The sequence below is a fragment of the Manduca sexta genome, chromosome 17, assembly GCF_014839805.1.
Source record: "Manduca sexta isolate Smith_Timp_Sample1 chromosome 17, JHU_Msex_v1.0, whole genome shotgun sequence".
Lineage (NCBI taxonomy): Eukaryota > Metazoa > Arthropoda > Insecta > Lepidoptera > Sphingidae > Manduca > Manduca sexta.
Genome location: NC_051131.1, coordinates 2775632 through 2795077, shown reverse-complemented (window position 1 = coordinate 2795077; position 19446 = coordinate 2775632). Strand labels below are relative to the sequence as shown.

Here is a 19446-nt window from a genome sequence, read left to right as displayed (position 1 = left end):
TGCAATTAATGAAATCATGATATTAATGTAATACTTTATTTTCATTAATATTATTTGTAATTCGTACTACAAATTGTTTGTATGTAGATAATACATATTTGGTACTAGCATTAAATAATAAATAATTTGATAACCCACAAGAACCAGAAGACCCCAGTTTGAGCTAAATTCTTTTTAATCAGTTGACAATCTAAACTATAATAAAACTTATATCACAATGCATATTCCATTTATATCTTTCTATTAGCATTACTTAAGAGTACTGTTTCTACAAATGTTTGTATATTTGTTCATCTAACCAATCATTTATCTCCGCATGAAATACACGAATTTAAAAGGGTAAAATTTTACATCAATTTCAAAAAATATTTCCTATACCGTTTCAGATAAGTAAATATAACGAAATAGACTCATCAACGCAACAGGAAGCATAATGTAAGAGATGAGTACGTGCGTGCTAATTTGCATAATAGAAAGGTTTGTAACAACATACAGTGTTTTGCCAACGACTTGTAACTCATAATTACATCATCGGTTAATGTAAACAGCGGTTGTGCGCAGATGCCTGGTCTCTAGGGCTGGCTTAACACCGTGGGAGATACACTGGGAATATGCCACGTGACTCAGCTTTGAGTTTTAAAATACATAATAATAATAATATCAGCCCTGTATCATATACTTGCCCACTGCTGAGCACGGGCCTCCTCTACTATTGAGAGGGATTAGGCCTTAGTCCACCACGCTGGCCTAGTGCGGATTGGTAGACTTCACACACCTTCGAAATTCCTATAGAGAACTTCTCAGATGTGCAGGTTTCCTCACGATGATACATAATTACTATATATTTTTTTTTAAGTAATAAAAATAATGAGAGTTGAATTGAATTTTTGTAGGCAAATATTTATAACTGGTGTTGCAGATGAAACATGAGGGATTAGAATTTACTGTTTTGCTTTTTTACGATTTTAAAATAATGGCTATAACAATATAACTTATAATATTACTCGTGATATTAATATACATGGGCAAGGACGTCGCCTCTAGAGGTTCTAAAACTCGAATTAATTCACCAATTCCATGCCTAATATTCCGTACGCTCAATTACGCTCTGCTCTATGTTATTGTTAAAGCGGGAGAGTGAGAATGGGGAGGAACATATGCATAATATCAACTTGCCCTCCCTTAGCCATAGCCTGGCGACGTTCGTGTCATGTAAATTTTATTTTTTTCGAATGAATGTTGTTTAAATTGCCTAGAATTGATGTATGTCCGATTTGGCGATAGGGCACTTATAAGAAGACACTAAAGCGCTTTGTTATGCCTCTACTCACCCTACCCGGAATAGGCATGATCTTATTTAATGTACATGGCAGAATATAATTGAATACGTAGTTTAAGATAGTGTGCGACGTGTGTACCCCGTTCATTCCTATTTGCTTATATCTTTAGATAATACAATATTCAAATTTTGATAGACTCGCAAATATTAACAGTTTCGCGTGTTGATTTTATCATTTTCAACTATATACTAGTTTTGGTATGCTGCCCTGTTTGGGTATTTAGATATTTAATAGATATAAACTGTGTTTTTTTAATAAGAAGTGTTTTGAATTCGTGTAATGATAATTTTGCTTCCTATTATTGAAAATACTTTTAGAATCGATTGAGAAGTTTTTAAGAGTACCCTCTAAAACACAATTCAGAACCTTTACCACATTATAAAATAACTATAAACAAAACAAATAAGGGATTACTTATTCACACTATATTTAACTCGAAACGGATCAACAAATCATTGTTACTATACAGATTAGTAAATATTTGAAGTGTAAACGGTAAATATGCAGATGGACTAGTTAAGTTTAAACTTTAAATTGAAATCTGTGGATAGCGCCGAGAAATCCATCAACCGCGTCTCAAAACACACGCCGAGATGGAAAATTAATCGAAGTTTCGTTAACTGGAAGCGGGGAAAATGTGGAATTTTCTTTCATATTTTACGGACGCCAGGTCCACATTATTTTTTGTAGCCTATTTTAACCAGTGAGGTGATCAGAGTCGATTTCCTGTTGAGAAATACTTGGTTTAAAGACTATTATTATTGTGTACATGGAAATCGGAATGAAAGAACGTATACCTTGATGACTTTCATTTTTCAGTGCTTGAAAACGTCAAAATAACAGAGTTGTCGACTAAGTCTAGAAATATCCATTGTAGTATTCTGAAAACCAGAATTTGGTTTTAGAAAATTAGATTACAATATTTAGGCTATAATCTATCCCTATCTTTATTTTATATACTAATAATAATAATATCAGTCCTGTATTATATACTGTCCCACTGTTGGGCACGGGCCTCCTCTACTACTGAGAGGGAATAGGCTTTAGTCCACCACGCTGGCCTAGTGGGGATTCGTAGACTTCACACACCCTCGAAAACTCCTAATAGAGAACTTCTCAGTTATGCAAGTTTCCTCACGATGTTTTTCCTTCGCCGTTAAAGCAAGCAATAATTCACCAAGAATACACACATGATTTCAGAAAAGTCAGAGGTGTGTGCCCTTGGGATTTGAACCTGCGGACATTTGTCTCGGCAGTCCATTCCACAACCAACTAGGCTATCGCCGCTTTCTTGATTAAATAAAATATTGCTGGTATATTGTATTTCTGTGATTAAATATTTATATACTTAAGTTTAATTATATTTGCTACTAAATACTTTTATTATTTTATTTAGTTTTCTTTTTTATTTTATACGATACAGCCTAGTATGGACAATCACAGTTGAAGAGAATTATGTACCTTTAATTTGGGGAAATAAACATTATTATCATTTAGTAAAATATACTTACATTTATTATAACAAAATTAGTGATTGTAGTAACTGATTTAGTGTGGATTGACATTTGACATAACTTCGAAATTTTTATGGAGCCAATTAGAGTGAAATAGAGTTAAATATTTCTGACCTGAATGTATTTAGAGCCCTTTAGCTTCTTTTTGCACAGGTGCCAAGAATCTAAAGAAAACGATACATATGGTTTTAGTGAAAAATGTAGATATTATAATTTTCGGCTAAAACTTAAACCGCTTTTTACTTGAGAATTTTAATATAAAGTTTTGTGGATTGCCTAAAAATAATTTAGACCCGCATGCAAACCTAGTGCAGGTCTACTGGGAAAATTGCGTTTCGAATGTCTAGTTTTATTAACCGACGAAAACGGAGGAGGTAACCAATTCCACACGTATTTTTTATTTATTTTGGCAACAGTTGTTTTTAACAAATTTATGATTTAAAAATAAAAAAGAAAATTTACTATTAAACTACAATGCCGAAGAGATACATCTACAAAACAAAATAATAAAGTTGGAAAGAAACATAATTCGACACGTATATTTTTATTTTAGACCACGAATAAGTTTTACAGAGTAGACCAATTTTCATAATTATTTTTTTATGGATAAGGTATACTTCGAAGTTTGACACCACCTAAAATCATTGAGGTATTAGGTTAGTTTAAAAAATTAGTGAGGTAAATAAAAAAGTTATTTATTTTTTGCTTATCAGTTTTTTCGTCGATTTAATTTTTTTGTTAAAAAGTTATTTATATCGTCAGGGATTTATTTATTTGTCTACTGTATAATCTAGCCGAATTTCAACAGCCGCTTGTTTAGATAGCTGACAATTATATCTCTTATGGCATGTTATGTTTGCTAGTACGATTTTTGTATCCATCCGGATAGCGATCATCGTGCAGATGTAAAATAAACGGTGTATATACGTTTGTCGTAATTATACAATGTTTTGTCTCGTTTCTTCTAGTGTTAAATGTCACTCTAAATTGAAGGACAAAGCAATGAAGAAATATTGTCTTTGCACGTAGTATACAAGGTCATTTTGGCATTGTTTTAATAAATGGAACCACGTACTCGTCTTTACCTATGTTATCGTAGTGCCAAAAATTAAAATAGCTTTTTTTCTATATCTATTTCGTTCGAAACGAATACTTTTTTATTTTATTTCTTCGATTCAAGTTATCTAACGTAGTGTTATTATCAAAAAGATAAAGTATAGTTTCATTTATTAACGCAATGTAAAAGATACTGTATAATAATTCTACGCCATCACTATATAATGATAGATGTATAACGTTAATAGTAAGGAACGATCTAGACCTCTCATTCTCCCATCAATGTTCAACAAGCAATATAAACTCAGCCTCTAGGAAATAACAATTAACAAAACATAATTAACTCATTTACGTGCAAAATTAAACTACAACGCATACGCTCGAACGTTGCAAATGACGTAACACGTAATGTTCAGGACACGGCTTCCCGAGCGTGACGTCGCCGTCACGTCGACGTAACGTGTTGATGAATCACCGTGACAGAATGTGGCGAGCGAACTATTTATACGCAAATGGGTTGGTTCTAGTAAAATTACGTTTATTTGTTATGAATGATAATGTTTTGATTATTTGGTAATTTAAACGCATAGTGGCGTAGTTCTATCAGAATACGAGTACGGTGCTGAGGTTTTGGGTTCAATACCCGGCTCGGAATAAGGGATATTAGTTTTTCTACTCAGTAACAGCCTGGAGTCTGGAATTTGTATATGGCGATAGGCTTGCCCCTTATTTTTTTCTACTCAGTAACAGCCTGGAATCTAGAATTTGTGCCCGATATGGCGATAAGTTCGCCTCATCATATCATGGAATGGAATTCACGTGGCGTTAATTGGGTGCACTTCTGCTTACCCCTTTAGGGATCAAAGGTGCGTATGTGTATGTTTAAACTTGTAACTGTTGTTTTGTTAAATATAGCCTTCCTTTACTAATAAGCATTAATAGTCAATTTTTAAAAGCTAAATAAAATTTTCACATTTATTTTTTCGAATAGAAATATTGTTTTTAATTTGCTAGCAACCCATTCCTGCTTGGCGTGGGTAGTACTTATTGATTGCCTACACTCAGATGCCAATGATAACACAAAATTGCTAAAAAGAATAAATATAACCAAGATCTATAAAACTTTACGGAATCACCGGTTAATCTGAATTTCACCTAAAATTCCATTCCAATCACTCCAGCCATTTTAGAGAGAACACATACACATTTATTTTCATATAAATATAGATATTGTTTACAAAAATAAAACAGGGTTGGACATTTTGTATGGATAAGCCACGCGCAATTGTTTCTATGCGGGAATGTAAGTAAAAATTTATTCTAATGCCTCTGTATACGATAACTGACGAGGAATATTCCTTTCCTGTTTCTCCTACAGATATTATAATGTAGACCATGTAACTTTACTCAAATGGTAAGAAATTTTCGTATGTAAGATAAAAAATATTCTTTTTCCATTAAAAGAGTTTAATATTTATTATGATTAGAAATGAAAAAAAATATCATAAATTACGGTAAAACAAACACAAAAGAATACTCAAAAACAAGAGAGCTAACACATCTGGTATTATTAAGTATTCGGACCAAAATAATTGTGACTGAGTTTTTCTATCTTAAAATTTAATCGTAGCTGGAAGTCAGGAAGTTGGCGGTGTGATATCCCCGTGTCTCACAGGTTTATTAGAATGAAGGAACAGAGAGTGCACCTTTGTACTTGTGCATTATAATATCTCCTGCATACTTGGCTAATCTCCATTAAGATTTACCGTCGTGGCCGAAATTCGGTTAGGAAGGAATCAATCAATTATTTAGTTTTACTTACACAATATATAAAGGACGCGGCTTGTATGATGTTTTCTTTCTGCCAAAATATAATACCAAATGATCATGCACAGATTGATAAAACTATTAGTAGTGTGCGTAAAGCAGACAAGTGTTTAAGATTTATTTATGTGTGCGTTCATAATGATACAAAACGGTAATGTATGTGTGTTGCGCTTTCTATGTAGTAGTTACATTGAAAGTGTATGTATGTGTGTGTGAAATATGTTTGTATGCAGCGATAAGGAAATCACAGGCAGATGTGTGTATGTGTGTGAAATGTATTTGTATGCGGCCATAGGCAAATCACAGACAGTGGCGATAGCCTAGTTGGGTGTGGAGCGGACTGTCGAGATCAATGCCGCAGTTTCAAACCCAAGGGCACATATCTCGGACTTTTCTAAAATTATGTACATGTTCATTGTGAATTATCGCATGCTTCAACGGTGAAGTAAAATACCGTGAATAAACCTGCATACCTGAGAAGTTATCTATAGGAACTTTGAGAGTGTTAAAAGTCTACCAATCCGCACTAGGCCAACGTGGTGGACTAAGGCCTAATCCCTATTGTAGTAGAGGAGGCGCGTGCCCAGCAGTGGGTTAATATATGATACAGGGCTGATATTATTAATAAGCAAATGGCGAGTTCTTTTTAGATGGCCTAGATATTATGAGTTTTAGTGCCAAATGGCAAATTTATCGCACTAATAAAAACCAAGCCAAGTGCATAATCTAAAAGTATATTCAAATCACAAAATGGTGCTCACACTCGCCATTAGCATGATGTGGTGTAGTCGGAATAATACGAACTGAAATAAAATATATAATACTACCACTGTTTGCTACTTAAAGGATGCCAAATGTTCCACTGAATACATCTTGCCTATTTGAATTCTAAAATTGTGTAGAACTAATACACAAGATTCATTTTTTTTTTTAAATAGGTACTCGATTCTTTGAGTTATGTTTTTTTTCTTTAATAAAAAGTGTTTTTTCGTTCTTTTTTTATTAAGACAACACTGCCGTGAAACCACCGTAACCGTTCCACTCTGGGCACGCCACGATAGCGGCGGTAAGTCCCCTCTTCGAGGTGTGGCTGACGAGACGTCACGGCGTCCTCTCATTCCGGACGACGCAGGTACTGACCGGTCACGGCTGCTTCGGCAGGTACCTGTATCGGATCCGGGTGGAGGATACGCCCGCGTGTTTATACTGTGCGGATCGGCCGGAGGACACGGTGGAGCATACGGTGGAGGTGTGCCCAGCTTGGGCTGAGCACCGCCGTGTTCTCACAACGGCCATCGGTGGCGGAGACCTCTCGCATCGGGGCCTGGTAGAAGCCATGCTCCGGGGCGAAAGAGAGTGGGATGCAGTCACCTCCTTCTGCGAGGACGTGTTGCTCGCAAAGGAGGTGGCGGGACGGCTACGGCGCCAAAGCGCCGAACGTCCCATCCGCCACGGCAGACGTACAAGACGCGGGCGTCGAACGTCTGCTGAGGATCGTCAGCCTCCGTAGGCGCGGACCGTCGGGTGACGAGCATTGGGTAGCTCGTCGCCCGAAACACCCCAACGGCCCGTGTGTACGGCGCGTAGTGTTCCACGCGCGCCTCGAAGAGCAGCGTCAGTGTCATTGACGGGGCCCTTTAGGGCCGGTGCCTGCCTAGGTTTCAATGCCATCGGATCTTGGACCTAGGCACATAGGTAAAGGATGGGAACACCGTAGGTTTTTAGTCAGTAGAAGTCTGACACGCCCTCCCGCCCATCCCAAGGCGGGAGATAGTCATCTGATGATTTAACTACGTTAAAAAAAAAAGAAAAAATAACCGTTCCACTCACCCCCCAGTAGTGATAGTGAAAAGGTCTTGTTCCCCGCGAGTAAAATTTGGCTAAGGTCAACATTAAATAGTTATGTTATATTAAAAAGTAACAGATGAATGACCTTGCTTTACGAAGCTTTGCTTAAAGTTGGGTGTAGTTGCAGCATATTATATCAAAAGAGGGCAGGCACTGCGAACTAAAGTTAAACTTCATAAAGAGTACATGATTTAACTCGGTTTTTAACTTTTTAAAAGACAAAATTGTTATTTTCTTTTCAAAATTCTTCAAAGATATATTGAGAGTTAATTTGTAATCGTTTTTTATGCAATGATCTAGTGGTTTAGTGTGACTACCGCTACGAAGTTTCGGGTTAGCATCCCGGGTCGGGCAAGTGATATCTGAGTTTTTCTAGTGTCAACACGGAGTCTGGAATTTGTGCCTTATGTACGCTCATCCCTTATCATATTATGGGATGGAATATAATTGGCGAAAACTGGGTGCACTAGTGGCGTCTCTGCGTACCACTCCGTTGATAAAAAAGGAGTATGTTATTAAGTAGTTATAATATATTTTATACAACTGATAATAAGCATTAGATTGTTGTCAAAATATTTTGATGTATATTTCACATATTAAGACTAACCTTAGATATATTTTTATTCATAATGCTCTCTTTAACAACTCCTTAAGTATAATAAAGGCAACACGAGGTTTTAAATGTATTTAACACTAAATAGTATTTAGTAAGACATCGTTAAAGCCAGCATAAATATAAATATATTATTTTATTAAATACATATTTTATTTAATCGGGACTATTTTCTTAAAACAATTAAACTTTTGAACTTAGAGTATAATATTTATTCAAAATTTCTAAATTGTTTCCACGAAAATCCGTTAAAATATAATTAGGATAAAGTTAAGCTCGAAAATCAGAATATACCTTAAATATCAATCAGGAATTATTTTATCATAATTACTGAACTGAATATTTTACAAATAAAATTATAATTTCACAGCATTACTGACTTAATGTCGAGCAATTTGATTGCAATAATTAATTCCGTAAAATTAATTATTTAGCAAAAAGCGAACACCATTTAAAAACAACGAACTTTCACATTTAATATTTCTGAAAAAATGCGTGCAACGAAAGTCGAACAGAGTTTTTATCGAACTTCATTACATGTAAAAGATTTAATGGAGGGCTCTGTTGCAGCGTCCAGTCCGAAAGCAATTTCAAAAATGACTTCTATGCATTCGTTTTTCATAGCAACGCAATCTATATGATAGCTCGCTCTATAGTATATGGAATATGTTCTAATCGCTCAAATTGAAAGCCTGTTTCGGAAATACTGAATGTTTAAAGTGCAATAAATATTTTTAACTATAGATAAATTAAAATGCTTTGGCCAATCCTACATAATATTATAAATGCGAAAGTTTGTGAGGATGTATGTATGCATGTTTGTTCCTCTTTCACGAAAAAACTACTGAACGGATTCGAATGAAACTTTATAGTGACATTGGTTATATATCAGAATAACACATAGGCTATAATTTATAATGATTTTATGTAATTTGGTTATAATATAACGATCATCAAGTAAGTCAGAAAAAAATATCCCAGAAAACTACTTCACGCGGGCGTAGCCGCGAGCAAAAGTACAGTTATATATTTGACGAAATACTGCAATGTGCAGACGGTCCTGAATCTGCCCGATAATGATCACCGTACACAAGGTGTAAAACCAGCCATAGTGGCCCTTGTAAGTGTGTCATGTTCCGGGATAATGTCCAGCCTGTGTTTATCTGGTTTACATAATTGTGGCCGTAAACGAGGCCGACAAAATTGTGTCGACTGGTTAAAGATAAAGATCTCTCATCAATCAAGATTCTATCTGGATCTTTGTTATCTTCCATATTATAGACTCCAAAACGACTGGAGCGATATTAATGATTTTTTACGTAATGTTCCGATTAGTCCAGAACAATCGAACCACCAGAAGTCATTTATCACACACACACACACACATAGATATAATCACCCATTTATCCCGAAGGGGTATGCAGAGGTGCAACCAGGGCACCCCCTTTTGTGTGATCCGTCCCATGATGTGATAGGGGGCGAGCTTATCGCCTATCGGGCACTAATTCCAGACTCCGGGCTGATACTGAGCAGAAAAATCCCAAATATCACTTTGCACGACCCGGGATTTGAACCCAAATAAAACTACGCCACCGAGACAGTCAAGTCAAGTCATTTATCTATTGATAATTATAATAAATGCTTCCCGAGCGAAGCCGGGGCGAGTCTAGTTACATTTCACAGGCCGGCATAATTGTATCGCCTGTCTAGGGTTAATCATCTTTCAGCAATCGACATTCGATTAGACCCCACTCTAATTACCATCATGTGCAGAAGGCTCACTCCCGCGTCCGTATAATAAAAATGCATATATTTTTTCTTACGCTATTCAAATCCAGTCGCACGCTGACAGCTTATGAATTACTGCTTCCTTCCTCACGTTGACAAAGTATCACTAGTCAAGTGGGTGCACGTGCCTTTTCATAAGACTGCATAAGCTACTTCTAGATTCTGGACGCACGGGCCTTTTCATAAGACTGCATATTGCATAAGCTACTTCCAGATTCTGAGTCATATTAATGCGTAAAGTTCACATCGTATTATATCCGTATAAAATCCTTTAAAATTATGGTATAAAGACATAACGAGGTTCATATTATTTAAACCTAATACAAATGGTATAATTGTAAGTTCGTGTAGGTGCTTATGAATTGAACACCCGGACTGACTTATAATATTTTATTCGAAAAGTAACTTAATCCAATCTCAGAATCTCAATTGATCAAAAGATTTATTGTGATTGGATTAAATTATTTTAATTATATAAAGAAAAATATAATCTGTAATAATCTTTAGCCTAATTCTATATAAAAACAAAAAATAAATACACATTACGCCTTTATCACCATGGCAGGTAGAATTGCAAACAAAGCACCACTTTTTCGCCAAATGTGTTTCGTCCCATGATGTGATAGAGGCCGAAACTATCCCCGAATCTGGCACAAATACCAGACTCCGGGCCGATAGTAGAAGAAAAATCCACATATAACTTTTCCCTACTCGGGATTCAAACCCGGGACTTTAGGGCAGTAGGCGTACCCCACACGCAATACAACTAAGCCATCGAGGCAATATCAATTTAATTATTTTTGTTCCAGAAAAAACTTTTACGGAAACAAAGCCACAAGTGAATTGGAAAGTACGTAATATTATAACGGATTTTTGTGCAAGGACTAGGGCCTGCTTCGCAATATCTGAGTAAACGCTAATCATCGAATATAAGACGACCAAATTCAAGCTAACAATTAAATGGTAAACAAAAGAGTATATTTAACATTAACTCTCCTTTTGTCAACTTACGCACATCATTTCCTAGAACACAATGACACAGGCCCATAATGTAGTATCTTTATTATCAAATTGATATATGCATGTTCTTTATAATATTAATTTTCAACGAATTTTGGATAAAACCATACTGAATTCATATGGAACCTTTGTTTGAAATTGCTTTGTCTTTTTCAATTTGGTAACAACGCGTTACAATATGGTTGATTGGTTTTGTCAGGAATAATTCGTTGAATTCTGTTTTTAAATTTTTAAATGTGTGACACACACTGGTAGCCGTTAGGTGGTTGCTATTTTATAGCAGATGGTGGGGAAAAATAAGTATAAAAGGACTACCCATGAGCAATTTAGAGCATGATAGATAAATCATGGGTGCGTACTCCTTTAGAAAATTTGCCATTAATTTATGGCTACAGAAAACAATAGATACTGTGTATACAACACAGTATAATAACATCTTCCGCTTAGTATTTTTTTTTATTGTTTATTTAAACTTTATATATAGTAGATGCATACGGGTCGACTTAATACCTGAGGCATTTTCTAATAGTCAATCTCTTCAACCAGTACAATCTATTCATTGTTATTATTTTGCTTGTATTCTTTTCTTGTATATGTTTCGGTTTCGCAGGAGTATATTACGTATACCTGAGTCGATGGCTAGGTGAATTACATGCGCGGTACGACGCCACTCTGAGGTCCCGGAATCGAATCCCGGGTCGGGCAACGTGATATTGGGTTTTCAGCTCAGTATCAGCCTGGTGTCTGAAATATGTGTCCGATATGGTGATAGACTGATCCCATCATATCATGGGACGGAACACACTTGACGGAGAGTGTGCCCTGGCTGCAAGCTACCTATCCCCCAGGAAAGAAAAATGCGTGATTCGTGTCCATGTATGAATATTTATTTAATAAAACCATATTTAACTTTTAAAAGCATTCCATATACTCGTATACATATCATTTGAAACCTATAAAAATAAAATTATTAAATCAATTGTAGTAAATGTACTTTATCTTTGTAGTGCTGCTCTTCTTTGTCTGTTGACTCGTGCGTCCGAATAATATTAAAATTGGAAGTCGTAATTTGGACTATATAAACATAAAACATATATGCTTTATATACATATAATAGTTATATGTTCTTCTGTTGTTATTAAAATGGCTCGACGCCGCCAAAAATATGATAATAAATAAAATTCTTAACACTGCTAGAAAACAGCTTAAACAGATAGCTGTAGAACAATGAAATATTGCACATAATATGACGATATCTAAAGTACTAGGAGAAGATTTATGATAAATTTTTACTCGTAATTTTTATATTTACAAGAATGTTTGACATTAAAATAAAATTATTTTTCAGAATTTATTACAGTTTTTTATACTTTAATTTAAAGTATTTAGATTCCTAATCGCCTAAAGAAGTGAAAGACTATTTGTTACACTATAATATTGTAATAAGTTTAATAAAATAGTTAACTCACTAGCCATATATAATGACCGTTTAATATATTTTATTGGAAACGCGAACACATTGTTACATTTACACATACATATTTATAGGCAATATATTAGATTTATTAGTTTATTGTTATCTTTTTTCGTGATGGATACAGGTAAAAATTATTTTAAAAAAAGCGTGGGAGTGTCAAAACAAAAAACACAGTGATTCGCGTTTACCCAAATAATCACATGCGAATGCTCGCAAAACCAGTTTTTTTTTTTTTAAAACGCACAGCTCCACTTAATTGGTTGTATTTAATTCATTTTTAATACTTTATCGTACAAGAACGAGAAGACGGCAAGATGGCGAAAGTCGCGTATGCCAGAGCTTAAACTCCAAACTTGTTTAAAAAACATAACATACAACTTATATACTTTTAATACAATGTCATTGTTCTTATATAAGTAGCAATGACATTATATTATATGGTGGCTATAAATCGCTAGTCACTACCAATTATTTTTCACCGCGCCTCATTGTTGTTAAAACATGTTTGAATAAAAATAATACTAATTATTATAGCCTCAAGAGACGTGGCCTAAATTAATGACGTGAATGGAATAATTATCATAAATGGAAATGCGTATTGTTTTGTTTACAATATTAAGGACATTACGACTAAATTTTGTTATATCGAATCGCTTTAAAACTAGGCACGTATCTTAGACTTATTAGGAAAATCCATAAGAGTTCCTTTTTTATATTAATTAGAGGTGTATTAATTACTCGTATTCGAAGTTATTGATATAAATATACATCGACGGTTGAAAGGCTTAAGCGAAATTTATTTTTTTTTTTAATTTTAACTACCTTATTTAAAAAAAAAAAAAACATAAAAAAAACGTGCTGATTTTAAATATGTATGAAACTTAGTGTCGTAAATAAATATTGCTAAAGTCAATTAGCCTTTTAACTGTTGACATAATTTACTAATATTTTGACTAAATTCTTGATAGAAGGATTATATTAGATGTTGCATGGATATAGTACAGCCTCTCTCAATTACACACAAACGCCTTTTATCCCCGAAGGAGTAGGCAGAAGCGCAACTGTTGCACCTATTTTCTTCCGCGTGTATTTCATTCTATGATAAGACAGGAGGCAAGCCTATCGCAATATCGGGCACAAATTCCAAACTACGCGATTATAAGGAGAAACAAACTCAATATCACTTTGCCCAACTCGGGTATCGAACCCAAGACCTCAGCACTGCAGTAGCATCATAACACAACTACGCCATGATAAGTAATAATTACGTAAACAAAAAAGCATTATATCTCTGTTAAGATGTCTAAAGCGTAAAAATCAGTGGACCGAATTTAAGCAGGAAAAGCTGGTGTTATCTTTAATACCTTAAGGAAGATTACGTTGCGACAAAATGATTGATTGATGAAACTCTTAATATTTTCCTTGTGGCTTGGTGTGCTCTATTTTATGCTTAGATAATATTATTATTATCAGCCCTGTATATTCTGTCACACTGTTGGGCACGGGCCTCCTCTACTACTAAGAGAGATTAGGCCTTAGTCCACCACGTTGGTCTAGTGCGGATTGGTAGACTTCACACACCTTCGAAATTCCTATAGAGAACTTCTCAGGTACGCAGGTTTCCTCACGATGTTTTCCTTCACCGTTAAAGCAAGCGATAATTCACAAATGCTTAGATGATAGAGCTTAATTATTTCATCATTAAAGACTTTTAATCCTTTATGGTTATAAAAAAGCTGGTGGTAGGATATATTCCTTGGATAGCGATCACCGAACACAAGGTGTTAAAACCCGCCATAGTGGCTCACTTAAGTGTGCCGCGTTCCAGGAACAGCCTGTGTAAATCCGGTTCCAACAAGCCGGCAAAATTGTGTCGACTGCCGAGGGGTAATCATCTTTCGTAGTGGTCATTCTATTGGAGCCCACTCCATTTAATAATAGGTCACATTGCCGCATCCTTACAAAAAAATGGTGCACTGTAAAAACTGTATTTATTTATTTTTGAAACTCTTATTTCACTTTAAATTTATTTAAGTAACTATATTTAATGTAATAAAATAAGAGTTCATTTTTTTATTAGTCATTGAAATATTTTTAGTTATACATCTAATTTTTATTAATAAAAACATGTAAATTGATTTATGGTTTTAATTGCACTGTAAAAACTGTATTTATTTATTTTTGAAACTCTTATTTCACTTTAAATTTATTTAAGTAAGTTTATTTAATATACTAAATTAGAGTAAATTTTTTTGTTGATCATTTAAATATTTTTAGTTATAAATCTAGTTTTTAATAATTAAACATATAAATTGATTTATGGTTTTAATTGTGGGTTATTATTAAAGTGTAAAGAAACCTTGGAATATGAATACATAAGCTTCTTTCATACCACCCCAAATGACTTAATTATTAAAACGTTTTCGTGTTAAACAACGCATGTCACGGAAGACATGGCAATCATTTCTTTACAAATTGTACAATTACAGAACGTTTATTTAATTTTCTAAGGAAATTTTTAGCTTTTTTTTGTATTCATAATTATGACATTATAATCTCTTGGATATATATATTTGACGTTCTTTTATGAAGTTGATATTGTTTCCATGACATCACCATTTAAATATAATATAAATTTAAATATAATATAGAATATAAATAATAATATTTATACCAATCATTTTAAAAATTATAAATATGCACTAAAAATGTGAAGATATATATTTAATTATTCGAAAATTAAATTGTCACGTCCTATTAAATATATTATCACTTATAAAATAGTTAATCAGTATTTTATAATTGACACTTACCGCTAAAATATTAAAAGAAAACAATGCTATCACTAACACTTAATTTCCAACACTATACTACGCGTCGCGTTAACTTCGTAGCTTCTACGGCGCTACGCGGCTACGATGCACGCTACGTCGCTACGTGCAGCCCGCTACGGGACCAGTACTAGACTGGTTACCGCCGCGCAGTACCGCCCACGTAACTTGAGTATTACTTAATGAAACTATTACATTCATAACTTTTTTGAGTATAGCACACAGGAGTAGCGCTTGTAAGTTCTAAGTTTATTCGGTTTCCTTGTCACCGAAGTTTGGTATGTTGGTTAAAATTCATGACGAATTTTGTGATGTTACCGCAGCATAACTTTTTAGTAGATAAAGTTTAATTAAGGTTGTTTAAAATTCGAGATGAATGCTCACAATCAATGTTTTATGAGGATTATGTTATAATTTTGGGACTTGACTTTATTATTTGAACTGTGAAAATATCTAAATAAATAAACCGCGACAGAAGACGGCAATGTAAATAATGAAATACTTTCCTAAGGCTATAGATGGACCGTTTCCTTAAATAATATTCAACTTTATTTACATTATAAGGTTTTTCACGTCTATATATTCCTTGTTATGGACTTTACTTGAAAGAAATACTAAATAAACAAATCGTCCATATATTTTATAACGAATGAGTATTTTATAGGCACTGACTGACAAACAACTTTAATAATTTATTACCTATAAATGAAAAGATTATTTCAAACAACCCTTATAAATCATGAAATTATCTGCGTATATAATTATTTTATAAATTTAGGAAAACGGACTGCCAGTGGCCTTGTTGTATTGTGTTAACAGTACGACTACTACTTTGAGGTCCCGGGTTGCAACCCGGATCAGGCAAAGTGATATTATTTTTTTCTGCTCAATTTTCTGCTCGGAGTCTGGAATTTGTGCCCAATATGGCGATATATTCGCCCTCTGTCACCTTGGAAGGGACCATACAGAAAAGTGGGAGGCCTAGTTACACCTCCGTTCACTCCTTCTGTGTGTATGTTTGTGAATGAGGAAACACTGTACCCTGTATTAAGTCTGGTATTAAAGTTGGCTTGTTGGTACAACTGTCCCATAGAAAAAGAACATACGTAGCAGTTTTAGTTTTAATTGTGTGTTATTGGGCAGAGGTCATCTTTATATTATGTTACCTTTAAAAAACTCATACAGCAGAATCTTCGACTGCAAAAAAGTTAATTAATTAAAAAATATATTGGATAGTCTAGGCTGATTTTTAATCTGTTTGAGATGACACCATTTCATCTCATAGTCTGTTAATCCCACACAGGGACGAAAGTCACTGACTTCTCAGTCTAAATATAATTAATGGACTAATGGGGTGGAAATTCTTAGGCGAGCTATATTTTTAGTAACAGCCTGTAATGAAAATAGTAATTTAGTGAAACCCAATGGAATTGAATTACTGGGATGTTGTTTTCGAAGGTAGCGCGAGGTGAGAGCCCTTCGGCCGCCGAAGTAGCGCCTTAAGTTATAGGCAAACAGTTTTCTTTTGACCTTTTGAATTTATGTTAAAGAGATTATAAGATTTAACACAACATAATAAGAATCATAATTGTATGGCCATGTTTTAAGGGGTATGGTTAGAGACGTTGTAGTGTTTATTTTTTGCGATTATATTAGATGGACAAGTTGTGAATGTCAACGCATTTTTATTTGTCTATATATGGTGTTAACGTAGTCAATGGTTGTTGGCATAGCTTTTTCTTTAGGTCACATAAATATGGGAATTGATATCATTTAACATATAAAATTAATATTTTCGCGCCATTTTTTAATTATATTCATCAAATATATTGTTTATTAGACAGTCTGACTGACTTGTATAATTTGCAATCGTAATCATATAGTAGTAGAGAGTAAATTTTGTAAATTCGTTATATCTCTGTAAAATAAATGAAGAAATGTACTGTTTGTAACTTCGGTTTAATATTCTCTAACAATTTTACTAAAAGGATACATGAAAACAAAAAGACATAATATATCTTAGACTAATATTCGCAATATATTTACCACCAACACATTTACGTTATAACATCGTAATAAATCATATGCTAAGTAATGCTTAATCCAAATATGTTCCGGTCACAGTGCGTAGGCCTTCCAAAAATGTATACCGAGTGTAATACATCATCCTAGATAGCGTAATATACGAAATAAGGCAAATTCCCACTGTCACGCACTGTGAGGAATATCCTGAAACTGCTGTGCCCATTGTGGAACTCTTGTAAAGGCGTGTTTGGCATAACACAGCATCTTAGGCTATAGTTGGGTTTGCATTCTTGCTTATTTAAATGTGACGTCAAAGAAAAGACACAGAACTACACGATAGCCTAGTTGTGTGAAACGGTCTTCCGAGACGGATGTCCGCAGGTTCAAAACCGAAACACACCTGTGATTTATCGAAGTTTGTGTGTGCTGTTTATGTATTATCGTCCGCTTAAACGGTGCTAAGAAACTGTTAGAAAACCTACATACCTGAGAATTTTCTATGCAGGCCGACATGACTGTGCTGACTCTCTGTGAACGTCTGTATCTGTTGCCAGTCGGCAATCTTTAGGCTACACTTCGCTTAACATCAGGTGCAATGAAGCCACTTTGTTAAAAAAAACAAATCTCCAAAAATAATTTTAGAGGTATGTGAAGTCTGCCAACTTACACTAAGCTAGCGTGGTCGCCGAGGCCTAAAACCTTCTCAGTAGTAGAGAAGACCTTAGCAGTTGGCAATATATAATACATCTGAGATGTCATGAGGCGTAGTTTTAAGCCTTTTGAAACGAAAAGTGTTCATAAGAAGTAATGGGCCATTAAAGTTACATTAACAAGTGATTAAAATAGTTTTGTACGACTTTCAAATTGTTTGATTAAAAAACAAAATAAGTCTGACATGATTTAATCACAGGTTAACAAACTTAATAAATAGAAGAGAAACAATGGATTCTTTACGCTTGTAAATAAATAAACCTCAATACAAACAATACCATAAACAATCTAAATATAGCATAATTTCGCTTGCAACGGACAGTGATACCCGTTTGATTTATGTCGCTACGTGTGTCGTAATTGAAAAACACTCCGACAAATATGAGGCTCTATTGCATAAGCCTGATTTATTTGTTACGTGTCGGAAACCGCTGCAGTCGGAATATGTTATACTGAAGCACAATTTGTTATGTAACAAAGAGATCATTTTATATGCATTACGTCCACATCTGATATTGCTCTATTTTGGGGATGTCATACGTCTTAACGTATGTTGGGGTCGATATCATTTAAATTAGGTTAGAATTTGGGGTTTTTAGTATGAGACGGTATACGATGCTTGTCCATATGTCGGTTTTTTGTTTTCGCCGTTGAGTGACGACATGCATCTGTTCGACTGATAGTAAGTCATAGAACAAACCATAAACAGTAGCAACAACATACAGAACTAAATTACAAAGTACTGATTAACATTTCATTACGGTCGTCGTCCTGAGACGTAAGATATTATCATAAAACCCAGTAATTACGCTAGATACAGTCACCCACAAACGTAGTTGAAAGAATTCGGGTCCAATAGTATCAACTGATGAGAGATGATTGCCCCTCGGCAGTCGATACAATTATGTCGGCCTGTTGGAACGAGATATACGCAGACTACTATAGCGGGTTTAAGCTCTTGTGTACGGTAGTCGCTATCCGGGAGGATATAATATATATCCTACCATCAGCAAATGTTATGTAGAGTATAAACGTGGTTATATTACAATAAAAATTGAGCCAGTACTGCGCATTATCATTCTTAACAAATAACAATGGACGCTTGAATGTTATAGGCATTTATATCTAAGCGACAATCAACAAACTTTTGAATAAAGCGATTTAAACTTTTGATTTAATAAGAAAATACATAATAATTAAACTGTGAACGTTATAAAAATAGAGTATATAAAAATTGCTCTACAAATAAAAAATCTAGATCAAATAACGCAGACAATTCTGTCAGTCGAAATATGCACATAACTCATTTTCGGTATATTTGTCGCTTGGATATGATTGACTTTCAAATGTCGTGTTTTGAGAAGAGCTCGCTAGACCGGCAACTTTTAAATTTTAA

The 19446-nt window shown here is 34.5% G+C and overlaps 1 long non-coding RNA gene across 1 annotated transcript; it reads left to right on the top strand.

Moving 5' to 3' along the window:
• The first annotated feature begins 388 nt into the window (after positions 1-388).
• LOC115443104 lies at positions 389-11701 on the top strand. Its single transcript, XR_005112500.1, has 3 exons — positions 389-477; positions 10796-10949; positions 11617-11701. It is a non-coding gene; the product is annotated as an uncharacterized LOC115443104 (long non-coding RNA).
• The last annotated feature ends 7745 nt before the right edge of the window (positions 11702-19446 follow it).